The sequence below is a fragment of the Symphalangus syndactylus genome, chromosome 4 (assembly GCF_028878055.3).
Source record: "Symphalangus syndactylus isolate Jambi chromosome 4, NHGRI_mSymSyn1-v2.1_pri, whole genome shotgun sequence".
NCBI classification, from domain to species: Eukaryota; Metazoa; Chordata; class Mammalia; order Primates; family Hylobatidae; genus Symphalangus; species Symphalangus syndactylus.
In genome coordinates this window covers 143,609,785-143,630,501 of record NC_072426.2, presented here as the reverse complement: position 1 = coordinate 143,630,501, position 20,717 = coordinate 143,609,785, and the positions used below count along the sequence as shown (strand labels likewise).

Below are 20,717 nucleotides of genomic sequence, written 5' to 3'. Positions count from 1 at the left end.
TCCCTGAGGAATCGCCACACTGTCTTCCACAATGGTTGAACTAGTTTACACTCCCACCAACAGTGTAAAAGCGTTCCTATTTCTCCACATCGTCTCCAGCATCTGTTGTTTCCTGACTTTTCAATGATCACCATTCTAACTGGTGTGAGATGGTATCTCATGGTGGTTTTGATTTGCATTTCTCTGATGGCCAGTGATGATGAGCATTTTTTCATGTGTCTGTCCACTGAATAAATGTCTTCTTTTGAGAAGTGTCTGTTCATATCCTTCGTACACTTTCTGATGCAGTTGTTTGTTTTTTCTTGTAAATTTGTTTGAGTTCTTTGTAGATTCTGGATATTAGCCTTTTGTCAGATGGGTAGATTGCAAAAATGTTCTCCCATTCTGTAGGTGGCCTGTTGGTAGTTTCGTTTGCTGTGAAGAAGCTCTTCAGTTTAATTAGATCCCATCTGTCAATTTTGGCTTTTGTTGCCATTGCTTTTTGGTGTTTTAGTCATGAAGTCCTTGCCCATGTGTATGTCCTGAATGGTATTGCCTAGGTTTTCTTCTAGGGTTTTTATAATTTTAGGTCTAACATTTAAGTCTTTAATCCATCTTGAATTAACTTTTGTATAAGGTGTAAGGAAGGGATCCAGTTTCAGCTTTCTACATATGGCTAGCCAGTTTTCCCAGCACCATCTATTAAATAGGGAATCCTTTCCCCATTTCTTGTTTTTGTCAGGTTTGTCAAAGATCAGGTGGTTGTAAATGTGTGGTGTTATTTCTGAGGGCTCTGTTCTGTTCCATTGGTCTATATCTCTGTTTTAGTACCAGTACCATACTGTTTTGGTTACTGTAGCCTTGTAGTATAGTTTGAAGTCAGGTAGCATGATGCCTCCAGCTTTGTTCTTTTTGCTTAGGATTGTCTTGGCAATGTAGGCTCTTTTTTGGTTCCATATGAACTTTAAAGTAGTTTTTTCCAATTCTGTCAAGAAAGTCATTGGTAGCTTGATGGGGATGGCATTGAATCTATAAATTACTTTGGGAAGTATGTCCATTTTCATGATATTGATTCTTCCTATCCATGAGTATGGAATGTTCTTCCATTTGTTTGTGTCTTTTATTTTGTTTAGCAGTGGTTTGTAGTTCTTTTTGAAGAGGTCCTTCACATCCCTTGTAAGTTGGATTCCTAGGTATTTTATTCTCTTTGAAGCAATTGTGAATGGGAGTTCACTCATGATTTGGCTCTCTGTTTGTTTATTATTGGTGTATAGGAATGCTTGTGATTTTTGCACACTGATTTTGTATCCTGAGACTTTGCTGAAGTTGCTAATCAGCTTAAGGAGATTTTGGGCTGAGATGATGGGGTTTTCTAAATATACAATCATGTCATCTGCAAACAGGGACAATTTGACTTCCTCTTTTCCTAATTGAATACTCTTTATTTCTTTCTCCTGCCTGATTGTCCTGGCCAGACCTTCCAACACTATGTTGAATAGGAGTGGTAAGAGAGGGCATCCTTGTCTTGTGCCAGTTTTCAAAGGGAATGCTTCCAGTTTTTGCCCATTCAGTATGATATGGGCTGTGAGTTTATCATAAATAGCTCTTAGCATTTTGAGATACGTCTCATCAAAACCCAGTTTATTGAGAGCTTTTAGCATGAAGGGCTGCTGAAATTTGTAGAAGGCCTTTCCAGCATCTATTGAGGTAATCATGTGGTTTGTGATTTTTGTATATGTGATGGATTACATTTATTGATTTGCATATGTAGGACCAGCTTTGCATCCCAGGGATGAAGCCAACTTGATCTTGGTGGATAAGCTTTTTGACATGCTGCTGGATTCGGTTTTCCAGTATTTTATTGATGATTTTCGCATTGATGTTCATCAGGGATACTGGTCTAAAATTCTTTTTTTTCGTGTGTCTCTGCCAGGCTTTGGTATCAGGATGATGCTGGCCTCATTAAATGAGTTAGGGAGGATTCCTTCTTTTTCTATTGATTGGAATAGTTTCAGAAGGAATAGTACCAGCTCCTCTTTGCACCTCTGGTAGAATTTGGCTGTGAATCTGTCTGGTCCTGGACTTTTTTTGGTTGGCAGGATATTAATTTTTGCCTCAATTTCAGAGTCTGTTATTGTTCTATTCAGAGATTGAACTTCTTCCTGGTTTAGTCTTGGGAGGGTGTATGTGTCCAGGAATTTATCCATTTCTTCTAGATTTTCTAGTTTATTTGTGTAGAGGTGTTTATAGTATTCTCTGATGGTAGTTTGTATCTCTGTGGGATTGGTGGTGATATCCCCTTTATCATTTTTAATGCATCTATTTGATGCTTCTGTCTTTTCTTATTAGTTTTGCTAGCAGTCTATCAATTTTGTTGATCCTTTCAAAAAACCAGCTCCTGGTGTCATTGATTTTTTGAAGGGTATTTTTGCGTCTCTATCTCCTTCAGTTCTGCTCTGATCTTAGTTATTTCTTGCCTTCTGCTAGCTTTTGAATGTGTTTGCTCTTGCTTCTCTAGTTCTTTTAATTCTGATGGTAGGGTGTCAATTTTGGATCTTTCCTGATTTCTCCTCTGGGCATTTAATGCTATAAATTTCCCTCTACACACTGCTTTAAATGTGTCCCAGAGATTCTGGTACATTATGTCTTTGTTCTCATTGGTTTCAAAGAACATCTTTATTTCTGCCTTCATTTCATTATTTACCCAGTAGTCACTCAGGAGCAGGTTGTTCAGTTTCCATGTAGTTGAGCGGTTTTGAGTGAGTTTATTAATCCTGAGTTCTAGTTTGATTGCACTGTGGTCTGAGAGACAGTTTGTTATAATTTCTGTTCTTTTCCAATTGCTGAGGAGTGCTTTACTTCCAACTATGTAGTCAGTTTTGGAATAAGTGCAATGTGGTGCAGAGAAGAATGCATATTCTGTTGATTTGGGGTGGAGAGTTCTGTAGATGTCTATTAGGTCTGCTTGGTGCAGAGCTGAGTTCAATTCCTGGAAATCTTTGTTAACTTTCTGTCTCGTTGATTTGTCTAATGGTGACAGTGGGGTGTTAAAGGCTCCCATTATTATTGTGTGGGAGTCTAAGTCTCTTTGTAGGTCTCTAAGGACTTGCTTTATGAATCTCTGGGTGCTCCTGTATTGGGTGCATATATATTTAGGATAGTTAGCTCTTCCTGTTGAGTTGATCCCTTTACCATTATGTAATGGCCTTCTTTGTCTCTTTTTGATCTTTGTTGGTTTAAAGTCTGTTTTATCAGAAACTAGGATTGCAACCCCTGCTTTTTTTTTTTTTTTGCTTTCCATTTGCTTGGTGGATCTTCCTCCATTGCTTTATTTTGAGCCTATGTGTGTCTCTGCATGTGAGATGGGTCTGCTTAATACAGCACACTGATGGGTCTTGACTCTTTATCCAATTTGCCAGTCTGTGTCTTTTACTTGGGGCATTTAGCCCATTTATATTTAAGGTTAATATTGTTATGTGTGAATTTGATCCTGTCATTGTGATGTTAGTTGGTTATTTTGCCCATTAGTTGATGCAGTTTCTTCCTAGCATTGATGATCTTTACAATTTGGCATGTTTTTGCAGTGTCTGGTACCAGTTGTTCTTTTCCATGATTAGTGCTTCCTTCAGGAGCTCTTGTAAGGCAGGCCTGGTGCTGATAAAATCTCTCAGCCTTTGCTCGTCTGTAAAGGATTTTATTTCTCCTTCACTTATGAAGCTTAGTTTGGCTGGATAGGAAATTCTGGATTGAAAATTCTTTTCTTTAAGAATGTTGAATATTGGTCCCCACTCTCTTCAGGCTTGTAGAGTTTCTGCGGAGAGATCCGCTGTTAGTCTGATAGGCTTCCCTTTGTGGGTAGCCCGACCTTTCTCTCTGGCTGCCCTTAACATTTTTTCCTTCATTTCAACTTTGGTGAATCTGACAACTATGTGTCTTGGAGTTGCTCTTCTCGAGGAGTATCTTTGTGGTGTTCTCTGCATTTCCAATTTGAATGTTGGCCTGCCTTGCTAGGTTGGGGAAGTTCTCCTGGATAATATCCTGAAGAGTGTTTTCCAATTTGGTTCCATTCTTCCCGTCACTTTCAGGTACACCAATCAGACATAGATTTGGTCTTTTCACATAGTCCCATATTTATTGGAGACTTTGTTCATTTCTTTTTACTCTTTTTCTCTAAACTTCTCTTCTTGCTTCATTTCATTCATTTGATCTTCAATCCCTGATACCCTTTCTTCCACTTGATCGAATCGGCTACTGATGCTTATGCATGCATCACGTAGTTCTTGTGCCATTGTTTTCAACTGCATCAGGTCATTTAAGGTCTTCTCTACATTGTTTATTCTAGTTAGCCATTCATCTAATCTTTTTTCAGGACTTTTAGCTTCCTTGCGATGGGTTCAAACATCCTCCTTTAGCTCAGAGAAGTTTGTTATTACCAACTTTCAGAAGACTACTTCTGTCAACTCGTCAAAGTCATTCTCTGTCCAGCTTTGTTCCATTGCTGGCGAGGAGCTGCGATCCTCTGGAGGTGAAGAGGCACTCTGGTTTTCAGAATTTTCAGCTTTTCTGCTCTGGTTTCTCCCCATCTTTGTGGTTTTATCTACCTTTGGTCTTTGATGATGCTGACCTACAGATGGGGTTTTGGTGTGGATGTCCTTTTTGTTGATGTTTATGCTATTCCTTTCTGTTTGTTTTCTTTTAACAGTGAGGTCCCTCAGCCGCAGGTCTTTTGGAGTTTGCTGGAGGTCGACTCTAGACCCTGTTTGCCTAGGTTATCACTAGCAGAGGCTGCAGAACAGCAAATATTGCTGGCTGATCCTTCCTCTGGAAGCTTCATTCCAGAGGGGCACCTGCCTGTATGAGGTGTCAGTTGGCCCCTACTGGGAGGTGTCTCCCAGTTAGGCTACACGAGGTTCAGAGACCTACTTGAGGAGGCAGTTTGTCTGTTCTCAGAGCTCAAACACCATGCTGGGAGAACCACTGCTCTCTTCAGTTCTGTCAGACAGGGATGTTTAAGTCTACAGAAGTTTCTGTTGCCTTTTGTTCAGCTATGCCCTGAACAGAGGTGGAGTCTACAGAGGCAGCAGGCCTTGTTGAGCTGCCATGGGCTCCACCCAGTTTGAGCTTCCTGGCCACTTCGTTTACCTACTCAAGCCTCAACAATGGCAGATGCCCCTCCCCCAACAGGCTGCCACCTGGCAGTTTGATCTCCGACTGCTGCGCTAGCAGTGAGCAAGGCTCTGTGGGCATGGGATCCACCAGGCCAGCTGTGGGATATAATCTCCTGGTGTCCTGTTTGCTAAGACCATTGGAAAAGCACAGTATTTGGGCGGCAGCGTCCCGATTTTCCAAGTACCGTCTGTCATGGCTTTCCTTGGCTAAGGAAAGGAAATCCCCCAACCCCTTGCACTCCCTGGGTAAGGCAATGCCCCGCCCTGCTTTGGCTCACTTTCCGTGGGCTGCACCCACTGTCCAACCAATCCCAATGAGATGAACCGGGTAGCTCAGCTGGAAATGCAGAAATCACCTGTCTTCTGCCTTGATCACTCTGGGAGCTGCAGACCAGAGCTGTTCCTGTTTGGCCATCTTGGAATGGGCCGGGTTGGCAATTTCAATATAGTTTTGGTTGTGGGCAGAAAGGAAGTTAGGAAAGAAGGTATAATTTTAACCTGTTTATGGACCCTACGACCCATCTGAGGGAAAAATGACTTTGTGTACACTTAACTCCGTCCTAAAAGGCACATATTATTACCACCATTATATGGTGAAAATCAAGGAGGCTGAAAGAGTAAAAAAGATACGGCAAAGTTTTTACAGTAAGAGATTTAGACAGGACTTGCAACCCTTGGCTCTGTTTCCCCAGTATGACTCCTTGCCTCCATTCAAGCACCACCAGGAAGCTGAAAGGCAAGGTGCAAGGGTTCTAAAAGAGACACGCAAATGGGGAGATGAAACAATGTGTTGGGAAAACGTGCATATCTCATTAACTTGCCTAGCATCAACCTCTGAACACTGGGATAGGTGACGAACTGTAAGGTTACCTTTCTCAATGGAGTTATATGAAAGTTATCTGTCTAAATCAGTTTAGAACATTCCTAAGTAAAGGTGGGAAAAATATCTAGATAATTTATGGAAGCTGCTTCTCAACCTATGAGTCAATGAAAACTTATTGTATAGCTTCCCTAATTTATATTTCTAACCAGAAAACTGACAAATCTTAAAATTCTTTTATGGAAGCATTTTTTAACAAAGAAAGTAATGCCTGTGGGAAAATCATTTTGCTTGGCTATGACCATTTTGCTTGGCATTCATATGACCTATGAATTTCAGTGGTCACATTTTTATATACTTTCAAACTAAGTTAGTTCAGAGTTTATACTAAGATTGATATATATTTTTAAATAGTGTCATAAATTATATTTCCACATTGTTTTCTGGGAATCTGTTTTTACTGGACATAGCTTTTTTGGTCTATTATACCCTTTTAGTTGTCAATTATATTTTCTAAAATAGCAAGAAGAAAGAGGTTTTTTTTTAGTTAATTGTTTTAAGAAAATAATAATTAAGACTTACTAGATAGAACCCTCATTATGTGTATATAACTGAAGAAATCAATATTCAAAATAAGAAAAAATATTGTTAAATTATGAAATTCAGTCTTGCTTATATTTCTACTGCCAAGTAAAATTATTTGTTTGTAAATATTCAGACACAGTAAAACATATTGGTGTCTGGAAACATTATGCTTCACTTCATTGCTGTGATTTAAATATGTTTTTTAAGTTGATAGCAAAGGACTCATTAATATTTTCAAATACAAACCAAGTATAAAGGAACAAAGCACTTTTCTTCACAAAGGAGTATAAATTGTTATTACTTTCTGTTTTTTTATTATAAAAGCTGTCAACTGGTATTCAAACAATAACATATGCAACAAGAGACTTACTATTGAAAGTGACTGTGAAACAGAAAAAAGAAACCATTTTAAAAATTGTGGCTAAGACAGGAAGGGGAACATCACACACCAGGGACTGTTGTGGGGTGGGGAGAGGGTGGAGGGATAGCATTAGGAGATATACCTAATGCTAAATGACGAGTTAATGGGTGCAGCACACCAACATGGCACATGTACACATATGTAACAAACCTGCACACTGTACACATGTACCCTAAAACTTTAAGTATAATAATAATAAAAAAACTGTGGCTAATATACAGGAAGAAAAATAATCACTGTGAAATGGTATATAGAAAAAATCAGGTCCACCTGACCACCAGAGAGATGTCACCATATACTTGAAACTGGCTCCAGGGCTTCCTCAAACTCACATTTAGTCTGTTTCTATCTGCAGATAAATGGAAAATACAGTGAAAGAGAAAAAACACTTTTAAAAAAATAGAAAAAGCATCAGATAAAATAGAGAAATTATTCATCCAGATTCCAAATTATACAGCAAGTTTGGAAAACTCAGCTTCACAAAGATAGGACATTATCAAAAGGAGTGTAGTGAAATCTAACATTGAAATTGTGAATTAGCTTGAGCTAATAGTTTACACAGTGTCTGACAAACATTATTGTGTTTCCCTCAGCCTTTTGAAATACTCTGAAATGTTCCTATAAAATTCACTGTGATGCCATAGTTTAGGAACCCAGGTCTAAGTTAATAAGTAGTCCATCATGTTCTGGGACAAGATAAAACAAAACAAAACAAAACACAAATAATTACAGTTCAATAAGGAAAGTCCTGTGTTGCAAGAAGACAGTAATAACAGTAATGGGAAAGTTGGATCCAGTTTTATATAATATTAGATTAGATAGCATATTAAGGCCTTCTGCCTTTTCTGCAGTTCATCATCTCAAGAGGTTTATAGGCAAAGGGAATAGATGAAAAATCAATTAGAGGTAAGAAAGGAATCAATTCCTAAAATGAGGGCAAATGTATGGACAATCATTTGGTAATCTAACAATATCCAAACACCCTCTGCCTGGCCAGCAGACATATCACACCACACAAAGCAAGAAAAAAGACAAGCATTCAACTGAAAATGCCCTCCACCTCTTACCATCTCCTACATCATCTCTTGGACACAGTGATTCTGCTGTGCCATTGACACTAGAATGGTGGCCAGCATGTAGTAGGTGCCTAATAAATGACTATATATTAAATAGAAGAGACAGAACATATGGGAATATTTAAGAAGCCACATATGTAGATTTCAACAACTGAATAAGTATTTATTTATTACATAGAAAAGGAAGCCTATAGTAAAATGCTTCACATATCCAATTGAGAAGATCAAAATCTTTGCAGTCAAAGGAAATAAAACAAATTTATTCAATGTAAACTGCACAAATATCTTGAAGGGAGTTGAGAATGTGAATTCTACGAGATTTTTTTTTCTGTTCTGTAAGCACAATAAAATTCTTAATAGATACGAATCTAATCTACACTGACAAAGGAGGGACCAACTTTATGGGCCAAGCCACAGCCTGGTCAATGGTAGAATAAATGTACATCTGAATGAAAAGAACATTGTTTTCCTCTTCAATCCTGGAAAAAATTACAACTCTGTGCAGAAGTGGGCAGACCTGACAGCGGTTTGTCCAGTTGTGCTTCCCCAGCCACTCATTCTTACCACATAATTTAGTGATGGTTCAACTGGGGAATTATAAAACACGACTCTCCATTACAGTAATAATAATCCATTTTCATAATCTTGCCCTCAAAGTAAAACCGAGTACACAGATTTTAATTTTGCAGATAAGGAGCCCCCTGGGTATGGCTAGATCCAACTTGTTTCAGGCCAATGCTGTTGTATATCTTCTCTTAAGAGAGTTTTTGCTTTTTCTTTTTCCCCCAATTTGACCACCTTTAGAAACGCTGCTTTTAATCAACCAGGAAATCATCCCAAATACAGCCTTGTTAGGTACACAGGTACGTACAACTGCTTAATGGTAACATTATTGTAATTAAGATATGAAGTTTTTCATCCATTAAGTTACTTCCCAGGGACTGGTTTTCTCCATGTTTTGCTATCTTTCTTATCTAAGATTTCCTCTGGAATTACCATTATGTTCATTTTGTATAATGCAGATTAATTCAATATCACCAGCCCCTACTTCCAAACTCATCTCCAAGCTCATGCTTGGCAATAACAAAATCCATCAGGGAACTCAATTGAACCAAGTGTGACATTTATGTAATCAGCCAAACAAAAGGTTGGCAAAGTCCCTTCTAAAAACAGTTTATATTTTAATATTAATTTCCTTTTCCAGCATTTCACAATGTCAATACACTAACATTTTCTAAAGTCCTCATTGAATCAAATGTTAATGTTCTTTGTTAAAGAAACAATTATTCAATGACATTTGCTACAGAACTGCAAGGCTGACTTTGTTCGAGGAGGCTATTGCAATACAAGTAGGGACCACTGCAGTGAGAGAAAGAGAATGAGCTCATCTTCTCATACAATAAGGAGAAGTGGGAATTTATAGACAAGAAGCAGGGTGGGCATCATTGGATGAAAAATCACTAAGAGGAAACAATAGGTAAGGGGTTTTCGGGCTAAACCAACCTAACAGGCTTCTTGCTGAAGACAGGCCAGGGTGATCAGACATCACCTGGGGGGGATGGTGGAGGAGGAACTCTATCAGGTGTCTAGGGTGATCAAGTATCATGGACAGGTAACGCTGGCTAAACTAAGTTAGCAGGATTCTTGCTAAAATTGGACAAAGGATGCAAAGATGAACACAGAAGCCCAAAATTCAAGGTTTAATTGGGAAGAGAGTTTGAAAGAGTCTACTCAGAGTTTCATCAAGGAAAGAATCTTTGTCAGTCCCTGCACTTGTTCAAGGAAAAAAAAAGACACTCTTCTTTCCTTTAAATAATATAAGTCCATTTTCTCACCTTTGACCAAATCGTTCATTAACAGCCAGCTGAGTCATCTGTTGGGGACCAGTAGAGGATATTGGCTATATGGTGTAAACATTCAGGCATTTAATGAGGAAAATTTCTGTGGAAACAAAATAAAAACAAAGATTATTAGTCAGAATGCGGGCTTTTGAGTCCTAAAGGCAGCCAGTCAAAAAGATTTCTAGATGTTGGGCTCCAAGTCTTTTCAGATGGTAGAAGGAGGACAGCAATGGTCATCTGACAAATATCCTGGCTTGCAATTGGGATGTCTTTGGTGATGACATCGGGTGTTTTGGTGAACTGCCTGAGTGGCCTACACAGCAGCAGGCATGGAGGTTGTCAGTACATGATCTGCTATGATTTTTTGGTAGTTTATGACAACTCATCTAGCCTCAGGTTGCAATACTTCAGGAAAAGGGCAGTTTTAGTTATCAGCGATGCCAAGTTAGGAGAGTGGGGGAAAAAATGGAAACATTAGTTTGGAGAATTGTAACCAGATATTGGAAGAAACTAGAATAATTCAGGATATAGTCCAGTTTATACATGGATAACAAGGGAGACAGTGAAATGAAGTTTACCAAGAGGCAGAAAATCATTCAAATGAACAGAATTATAGTCTAATACCCACAAGGGTGCATGATAATTTTCCACTGAAACAAAATTTCTACAGTCACCTTCCTTTGGACCTCGTTTACAAAATAAATCTATTCTCATTACATTAAGCCTGATCATTTGTATAAGTACAGCAAGAGTCATTGACCACATAAACCTTGAATAAGGAATTTTAGATTAGATTTTTTTCAATGCCCCTTGAGCCCAGGAAGCCAAGCCAAGAACTCACCACCAGATTTTTCTTGTGGTAACTATAGATTTCAGTGAATTCCTATTTTCTTGAGATTCCCACAATATCCTGAGGTTCCTGAGCCTGCCAAAAAGTTATCTTCTTACTTACATGTAAAACTTGGAATGCTATGAGCCAGGTACCAGGCCAGTTTTCCCAAGAGGGCTTTGTAAGCACTGGCCCCATAAAATCAATTGTTGTTTCTTAAAGCCAGATTCTATGTACATCATTTTCTGATATGACATTCCCGTCAAAGCCTTAGTAAAACAAATAATTTTTCCAATTCTATTCTGTTGCAAGGAGAACAGATTCTTATTGAACTTCTGCAAATAATTATATTGCCAGGACGATAAGAATACTCAATAATAGTTTGCAAATTTTGGGAAGACCAGATAGGGAAAAACAATAAATGTTTTTTCTCTGTTCACAAAGATATACTTTACCAAATTACTGTAAGTTATGGATAGCTTAAGAGAAAGGAGGAACAGGATTCCTTAAATCTGGAAAATAAAACATTAAATTACCAGCCATATTCCAAACAAAACCACAATCACTCTGGTTTCTGATTGAATGAACGTCAGTTCATTCAATTCCATGTAATTAATTCTTATCTGCTTGATTTGTGGTTCGCAGTTTCATAAACCTTTCTGTTTCTAAATATCTGATGAGAGTTCACATGACAAGAAAATTTGGTTATTTCCGTGACATACAACAAAAATTATAACCCCACACGACAAGATATTGACAAATTTCTATGACCTTCATACAATTTTATTACAATTAATATAATGCCTACATATGTAATATTCACCCATACAAATATAATCTAGGAAAAGCAAAAGCATCTCTTATTTATTTGCAGAAAAGCAACATCTCCTCTTATTTGACATGCCTTTCCACAAAATTTTTAAAACAACTTCATTGAGGTATAATTGATGTACAATTAAAACTGCACATTTTTTCACCTTTTATTTTAGAGTCAGTGGGTATACGTGCGGCTTTGTTACCTGGGTACATTATGTGATGCTGAGGTTTGGAGTACGAATGAATGATCCTGTCACCCAGGTACTGAGCATCATATCCAATAGTTAGTTTTTCAACCCTTGCCCCCCTCCCATTCCCAGCTACAATAGTCCCCAGTGTCTATTATTGACATCTCTATGTCCAGGAGCACTCAATGTTTAGCTCCCAGTTTTAAGTGAAAATATGCGGTATTTGTTTTTCTATTCTTGTATTAATTTACTTAGGATAATAGCTTCCAGCTGCATCCATGTTCCTAGAAAGGACATGACTCCATTTTTCTTTATGCCTGCATAGTATTCCATGGTGTATGTGTACCATATTTTCTTTATCCAATACACCATTGATGGGTACCTGAGTTGATACCTTGTCTTTGCTATTGTGAATAGTGCTGAGATGAACATTTAGGTAAAACACTTTGTTTTCTTTCAAATACTGTAATAGGCCATTCTTGCATTGCTATAAAGAAATATCTGAGACTGAGTAATTTATTGGAGAAGTGGTTTAATTGGTTCACAGTTTTGCAGGCTCTACAGGAAGCATGGCACCAGCATCTGCTTCTGGGGAGGCCTCAGGAAGCTTTTACTCATGGCAGAAGGTGAAGTAGGAGCAGATACTTCACATGGCAAAAGTAGGAGCAAGAGAGAAAGGGGCTGGGGGAGGTGTCACACACTTTTAAATGGATCTCGTGAGAACTCAGAGACAGAGGTCACTTACCAACAAGAGGATGGTCCAAGCCATTCATGAGGGATCTGCCCCTATGATCAAAACACCTCTCACCAGGCCTCACCTCCAACATTGTGGATGATATTTCAACACGAGATTTGGGTGGGGACAAATATCTAAACTTTATCCGATATTACTCAGTAATGGGAGTGTTGGGTTGAATGGCAGTTTTAAGTTCTTTGAGAAATCTTCAAACTGCTTTCCATAGTGGCTGAACTAATTTACATTCCCACCAATAGTGCAAAAGCATTCCCTTTATTTTCTGCAGCCTTGCTAGCATCTGTTGTTTTTTTATTTTTAATAATAGTCATTCAGACTGGTGTGAGATGGTGTCTCCTTGTGGACATGGTTTGCATTCCTCTGATGATTAGTGATGTGTAGCATTTTTTTAATATGTTTGATGGCTGCTTGTATGATTTCTTTGGAGAAGTTCATGTCTTTCGCCCATTTTTTGATGGGGTTGTTTTTTGCTTGTTTTATCTACATCCCTGAAACACTTGTTATCATTTGTTTTGTTTTGCTTTGCTTTTTATAGTAGCCATCCTAACATGTGTGAGGTAACATCGCATTGTAATTTTAATTTGCATTTTCCTGATGATTATTGATATTGAGGATTTTTTCACTTTCTTTGTTGGCCATTTATGTCTTCTTTAGAGAAATGTCTATTTAATTCCTTTGTCCAGTTATTTGTCAATATAGTTTGGATATTTGTCTCCACCCAAATCTCATGTTGAATTATAATCCCCAATGCTGGAGGTAGGTCAGGGTGGGAGGTGTTTGGGTCACGGGAGCAGATAGCTGAATGCTATCTTCACGATAGTGAGTTCTTGTGAGATCTGGTCATTTACAAGTGTGTGGCACCTCCCCCCGACTCTCTGTTTTGCTCTTCCTCCCACCATGTGAGATGTCTGTTCCCCCTTCACCTCCTGCCATGATCAGAAGTTTCCTGAGGCCTCCCCAGAAGCAGAAGCTGCTATGCTTCCTGTACATCCTACAGAACTATGAGCCAATTAAACCTCTTTTCTTTATAAATTATCCAGTCTCAGGTATTTCTTTATAGCAATGCAAGAACAGTCTAATACATTTGTCTTTTTGCTATTAAGTTGTAGGAGTTTTTTATACATTTTGGATATTAACCCCCTCAGATAAATAGTCTGCAAATAACTTTCTCCCATTCTGCTTACATATTTAACGTGTCAAATTAACCTAATCAGTTTAATATCTCTCTTTTTACAAGGTGAAAGAACAAATCCTTTAAAATTTTTCAGGGCCCCTCTAGGAAATCTCAAAGTCTTTTCAAGAACAAGATTTCATTCAGAATTTAATGTTTGGAGGTTGCCAAAAACTTCTGACAGTTTGAACACTTGATTAAATAGGATTACAGATCATTGTAAAACACTACTTACCTTATTTTCAGTAATCAAGGACATAATAAATGTCAACATAAAGCATAAAAAATGCTCTGATAAGACACAAAATCTTAGTTTCCCCCGCAGATTACTTAAAGGGGGAAAAAAAAAACCTGTTACAATTTCTTGTTAACAACCATGAATCAGAAGATTTTTAGGATTTTCTTTTCCCCTGATATGCATCCTATGGAGGCTGCAGACCACCTTCTACACTGAGGAGATATCTAGCAGTTTTCTGAGTGTCTCCAAAGCCCACCTGAGTAAATAAAATATTTCATCTATTTCCAACTAGCCTTATCCTTTCAGCCTCAGGACATTGGATTTAGGGGACGCTGAGTCCCTTGGAAGCCCATGATAAGGGCAAGAGACCTTAAGTGTAAGTGATGGATGCCCCAGAGTGAGAAGGAAAAGGTCTGGAAGGGGTAGACAGAGAGATGGAGGAGGTAGGGAGCTGAAGGGAGACACATCAAAGAATGCAAGTGAGCTGGAGGGAAGATAGCAGGAGCTGGTGGGAAGACCAAAAGAAGGAGGAGCGAAGGTAATGAAACGAGAGAGGTCTTAGAGGAGCTAGTCTGGGGAGACCTTATGTTTCCTAAAGAGGGAAGTTCCAAATTATCCTCAACAAAATCATGCCAACAACAAGCAGGTGACAGAGCTGGTGTAGCATTGTAACAGCAGGAGGTCAAGAGGAGGGGTTTTGGTCAGCTGAGAAGTTCTCATAGAAAAACCAGGGTTAAATGCAGAGAGCAAGAAGGCCTCACAAAGAGCCAGGAAAAATTTCCAGCCCAGTAGTCAGGGAGTAATTGCCACTCAAAGCAGAGAACCAGAAAGAAAAACTTCTAGCCCAGGGAGTCAAGGAATAATTCCCACTCAAAACAGAGGAAGAAAGAAGACCTTTCAATTCAAGAGATACCTTTCGAAAGATGCCACCCCAGGCGTGGTGGCTAATGCCTGTAACCTCAGCACTTTAGGATTTGGGCAGGTGAATCACCTGAGGTCAGGAGTTCAAGACCAGCCTGACCAACATGGTGAAACACCATTATCTACTAAAAATACAAAATTAGCCGGGTGTGGTGATGCATGCCTGTAATCCCAGCTACTTGGGAATCTTAGGCAGGAGAATCGCTTGAACCTCAGAGGCGGAGGTTGCAGTGAGCCGAGATCATGCCATTGCACTTCTGCCTGGGCAACAAAAGCAAAACTCCATCTCAAAAAAAAGAAAAAGAAAAAAGAAGAAGAAGCCTGGGACTCTAACCCAGCTTTAGAGAGTATATCAGAATCTCAAGAATCAAAATCTATCCTTACCAGCTTCAGCAGATATTTGTCCAGAGCAATGGTTCCAGAGTCTGTCTCACCAATGGATCCCCAACAATCAGTCGGGAGTGAAGACAAAGTCTTCAAAGCCTTCTCACTTAGGTGAGAAGCAGGAAGTCAAGAAGAGGGGTTTTTGACCTCTCTTCAAAAAGATTCAAGAGCCTAATAATGAATCTAATCTTGAGTCACAGAATCATAACTGTTATAGAACAAGATTATTCATTTATTTGTTAAAGAAAGAAAAGAAGACCTTATCCACTAGGGACTATAGATATAGGTATAGAGACCACTGCAATGAGGCATTGCAGTTGGAGAGAGAGATTGAGCTCAACTCCAAATACAACAAGAAGAGTAGAAATTCATAGACCAGGAGCAGGGTGAGGGTCATTGGATAAAAAATCACTAAGAAAAAACATCAAGAATTAGGGGACATTTAGGCTAAGCTAACTGACTAGGTCTCTTGCTAAAGGCATGCTACAGTGATCAGACATCACCAGTGAATTGTGGAGAATGAGGAACCCAACTAAGTGTCGTGAGTGGAGGACTCTGGCTAAACTGACTTGGAAAGCTTCTTGCTAAAATTGAGCAATGCAGAGACAAACACAGAAGCCCAAAAGCCATGGTCTAGTTGAGAAGAAAATTTAGAGTCTGACTAGAGTTTCCTCAGGGAGAGAATCTATTACCTCTTGTTCTTGTCTTTGAACCATTTTCCACACTGCCTTGTTTCTCAGTCTCCCCCGAACCTCCTTAAGGAGCCTCAAGAAACCAAAGTCCTCATGCTCAAGGATTCTCATTCCCATCACTTTTCAAATTCTATCCCTGCTTTCACAAAGGAAACAAAAAGGTGAAGAGAGATGAGCAAAGGAAAAAATTATTGGTTTTTAAAAACATCAACTTGTAATCTAAGTCCTTTTTCAAGAGTGAAGAAAGTGTTGGGTTGTCTGAGCTAAAAAACCAAAACTACAATCCGATAGACTTCATGTCAGTGTATGAAATTACCCTGAAATCAATTTTAACGAGAAGCTGTCAGTCTCTAAAATATCCTATATGCAATTTAATTGCCTGCTTGTTTATTTTTAATCAAGATGCACAAACAATTCCCTCTACTCCCATATTTCTGAATTAATAAAGATGCTTTTTCATCTGCTGGAAAGGTTTCACAAGACATGGCAAGTATTAAATGTGTGTGAGCTGATACTTACGAACTTGACAGAAGAAAGCTGAGTCTTTTAAAAAGTGAAAAAGAAATGAAATTGCCATAAGATACAAGTCCCAGAAATCTTCAGTTTGCAGATAGGTGAGTTAATGGTCACTTTTGATCTCGGCTGAAGTCATCTAGTTCTTGCAATTCATTATGCAGGCAATTACCAGTAGTAAGAAGTTTCTCCAGAAACACAGCAACTACTTTTTCAAGATTATCTCCAATTATAACAGCAATAGTTACCTGTCAGGAAATTACTAGTAGATGAGTGGCAACAGGAATATATTAACAAGCAGAGTTTAAAGACAAGAGAATTTTATAAAGTTCTTTCTTTGTTACATTCTTGAGGGGAAAAATCAATATACTGTGTAAAAAGAGAGAAATGAATCCGCAGCAGTGATTATGGTGCATGGCTGTTCTAACTCACATGTTACTAACCCACAGATTTATTAGTGTGATTTGAAATACCATCCACTCCCCTTGCAGGAAATGGTTTAACTATAAGGCACGAAAAACTACCTCCAAGTTCTTATGTTTTCTTTCCAATATTATACTGCCCTCCTATGGAAACAGATAGGTCTCCTACCTTTGGATGCTGAATTTTTAAAAATGTGTTTCAAGCTTATCACCAGGTATTTCAGGAAAGTAGAAGAATTTTAGAAAGTTCTAAACAAATACCATATATACAACCAATACCACTTCTGAATCCACTTGAGCTTCTAACTTAGTACAGAATGCTATTTACATTTCTAAAAAACGTGTGACCACTAGAGTTCTGAAACATGCCAAGACGATTACTGTTATTGAGCAAGTCTGTGTAACTAGGCTATCATCAACATAAAAAGCCTTTTAGTAAGCTTCTAATGCTTATATTGCAATGAGGTGGTTTGAAATATTATGCTCTTCCTACCAGATCAATTTCAAGGAGTGTGAAGTAGAAAGCCCATTCCAGCACTTTCAAAACAGCAATATTTGCAGTTGGAAATGTACAAGAATGCAGACAAGTACTCAAGTATGTACATCTTGTGCAGTGTTTGTGGATAAAAAATCATAATGAAAAGAGAATGAGATGAGCGCATTATAGAACATATCTGTTTTAGTTCTTGTTGTGTGATATATGCATTTATTATCATAAGCCATAAGATGCAATGAACACATCAATCACATAAGCAGCTTTCATATCACACACAAACTGCTGCTTATGCTATAAAATAAAATAAAGCTATTAATTTCTTTGCCTCAGTCAATGAGCCAAAACCAGGAAAATGAATTGTCATTGTAAACACTTGCTAATATCACCCCTCTAATATTTATCAAGTATGTGAGGATGGCAAGTCTAAACATATGAACTCTTGATTTTCCCCACACAGCAGTTGGCCTCAGTTGATTCCCCTTCGCTGAGTTTTTTCTATCTCATAAATTCTTACATAAGAAGTTTAACTCCAAGAGAAAAAAAAAAGCAGCCAAAGTCCAGTACTGCTATGTATGATGTATATAAATCTGAGTCATTTCAGCATCACTTGTTCATGTAAGATGAAAAACAAGTTCTATTGACTCCCACAAGTCTAACCTAGCTCTATTTCCCTTAGGATCCAATGAAACTCAGGCATTTTCTTGTATTATAATGACTCTATTTCCTCAATAGTAGTGCATTCATTGCTATATCTTAGAAGTCTACTAAAGTTTATGGCTCTTTCACTAAAACTGTGTTAAATTTTTGGTAAAGCATAATAAAATAGCCAACAAATTATAATTTTACCTTCTGCTCTGCATAATTATAATTACTTCCCTTAAGAATACAGAGTAGCCTTTTGTCAATTTTCTGTCATTATTTTCAAAGAAAGAGTTTTAAAATTATTAATATGAAGAGGCTAAAAATAGCAACAACAGCACTTGAATATTGAGAAATACAAATAGGTACTCAGATATCTGCGCTTAAGTCATATTTTAAGAAAGTAAGTATAGAATGCATTCAGGTATAGATTTGTATCAAAGAGGTTTAGTTAAAATTTATCTCAGGGCTTAACATTTAGCAACAATAAGGGCAGCTAACAGCTACTGAGTCGTAATACATAACAGGCTATTTCTTAGAAACTTGATATACATTACCATATTTAATCCTCAAACAACCCCCTGGGCAAATATTGTTATGGACCTACAGACAAAGAAATAAAACTTGGCAAGTTTGTTCCAAGAACAATGAGTTGCTATTATAAAGGAGCGGCAATTGCCATTATCATTCAGACTATTTTCCTGTTCAATTTCCCTGGATTCACTTCTACTCCCTAGAAAGAGGGAACCATAATAAAGTAGCAGAACCTAATATTCAAAATATCTGTGAGACACTAAAAGCATATGGACAAATTTCTCTTTAGCCTCTTTTAAAGGATTATAATCCAGTATGGGTGGGGGACACTGTTGCAGCATGGAAACTAGTGGGTGGACTATACTCCAGATATCTTCCCTCTAGGATGGAGGGAAGAGATAGGATAACATGGACAAGCATGAGTACTTCTGTGAGGGGTCTGTCAGTTACCTTGACTCCAACCATCCCTATAGTCAGAATAAGAACAAAAATTTCAGGCACCAGAGGACAAATGATAGGCTTGCTTGGGAGTACAATGCTATATAATTCATAAAGGGACTCCAGGAACTCAAGGGAGGAAACTGAGGGAGTGAGGTTTCTTATGGAACAGATGAGCATAACATCAATAATATACGTACTGTTTTGTGCCTTTTACTGTGATCTATGTCAGCACGTACTGTTGAAAACAAAGCACGCCAACCTTTCAGCTGGAACTGCCATCTCTTTAGTAATCTGCCAAAATGACAAACAAAAAGGGAAAGAGAGGAAGCACCCATTATATGTTCTCTAAGCTTTTTAGAAAACATGGAATTGTTCCTTTGGCCACCTATATGGTAATCTACAAGAAAGGTAATATCATAAACACCAAGAGAATGGGCACTGTTCAAAAGAGAATGCCCCACAAATGTTACCATGGCAAACCTGGAAGAGTCTCTAATGTCACCCAGCATGCTGTTGGCTATGTTATAAGCAAACAAGTTAAGGAAAAGATTCTTGCCTACAGAATTGCTGTGAGCGTGCATATTAAGAATATTAAGCACTCTAAAACTTGAGATAGCTTCCTGAAAAGTGTGAAGGAAAATGACCAGAAAAAGAAGGACACCAAAGAGAAAGCATCCTGGATTCAAGTGAGTGCCAGCCTGCTCCACCCAGGGAAGCACGCTTTGTGACAACACATGGAAAAGAGCCTGAGCTGCTGAAACCTAAGCCCTGTGAATTGAGAGCACAATAGGCAGTAAGAAATACAATCATGAAACTAAAGATTTCTGAACTGTTTAAAAAACACTCAAAACTTAGTGACTTAAAACAACAGTTGTTTTATTATATTTTATGGTTTCCATGGGTCAGGGATTTGGAAATATCAGACTGAATGGTTCTGATATTGAATGAGGTGAAACAGAGTAGAGGTAAGGCTGGAGTAGCTGGGGACCAGCTGGGTACCTCTCTCTCTTCACATAGTCTTAAGCCTCCCCATGTGGCCCCACCATGTGAACTAACTTGGATTTCCTCACAGAATGGAAGCCTCAGAAATGACAGTTACATGGTAGGTAAATAATTCTAGAGTAAATATTCCAGTAAAAAAGTAAAAGCTGCATCACCTTTTATGACCTAGCCTTAGAAGTCATGCAGGGACAACTTTGTCCCATTCTATTGGTAAAAGACAGTCACCACATCCAGATTCAAGAATGCAGGATTTTGATTCCCTCTGGATGGGATAGTGGCAAGGATCTAGAAGAGCCTATGGGATGGGTTGCATGCATCTTTGGAAAATACCATATGCCACAGAATTAGAGACAAGTTTTTGCTTTTTTGGAGCTGACACTCTAGTTTGGGATGGACAGGAGAAGGAAACAGACCACAATCAAATAAACTAACGAACAACATGATTTCTAATACTGAGCACTATAATAAAAAGAACAAGATAACATGAGGGTGACCAAGGCTGATTGAAAGATTACTTTGAATGGGGAGGTCAGGGAAGGCCTCTCAGTGGAGACAACATTTGTCCCTGAGTGACTTTTTTTTTAAGGGACAAGAAGGAGCCAGCCAATCAAAGATTAGGATGCAAATGATTCTAGGCATAGAGAATAATAAATGCCATGACCCTTTGCTCACATTTACTATGTTTATTATGTTTATATTTTCTGGGCTGAATGCAGAGGATGAAAAACAATAAAAATCAGGAGCAAGGGTTAAGGAGAAGAGGATTATAAGAAGTGAGAGGTATAGG

The 20,717-nt window shown here is 38.3% G+C and overlaps 1 protein-coding gene across 1 annotated transcript in view; it reads right to left on the bottom strand.

The window, feature by feature from the left end:
- Nucleotides 1-7,184: 7,184 nt before the first annotated feature.
- LOC134736522 (DNA dC->dU-editing enzyme APOBEC-3G-like) overlaps nt 7,185-20,717 on the bottom strand; it is a 236,517-nt gene continuing 222,984 nt past the window's right edge. Inside the window, exons 4-5 of the mRNA XM_063638414.1 lie at nt 9,885-9,990; nt 7,185-7,322 (exon numbers count right to left, since the gene is read on the bottom strand). The gene's annotated coding sequence lies outside the window, so the exon portion shown is untranslated. The remainder of the gene's footprint in view (nt 7,323-9,884; nt 9,991-20,717) is intronic.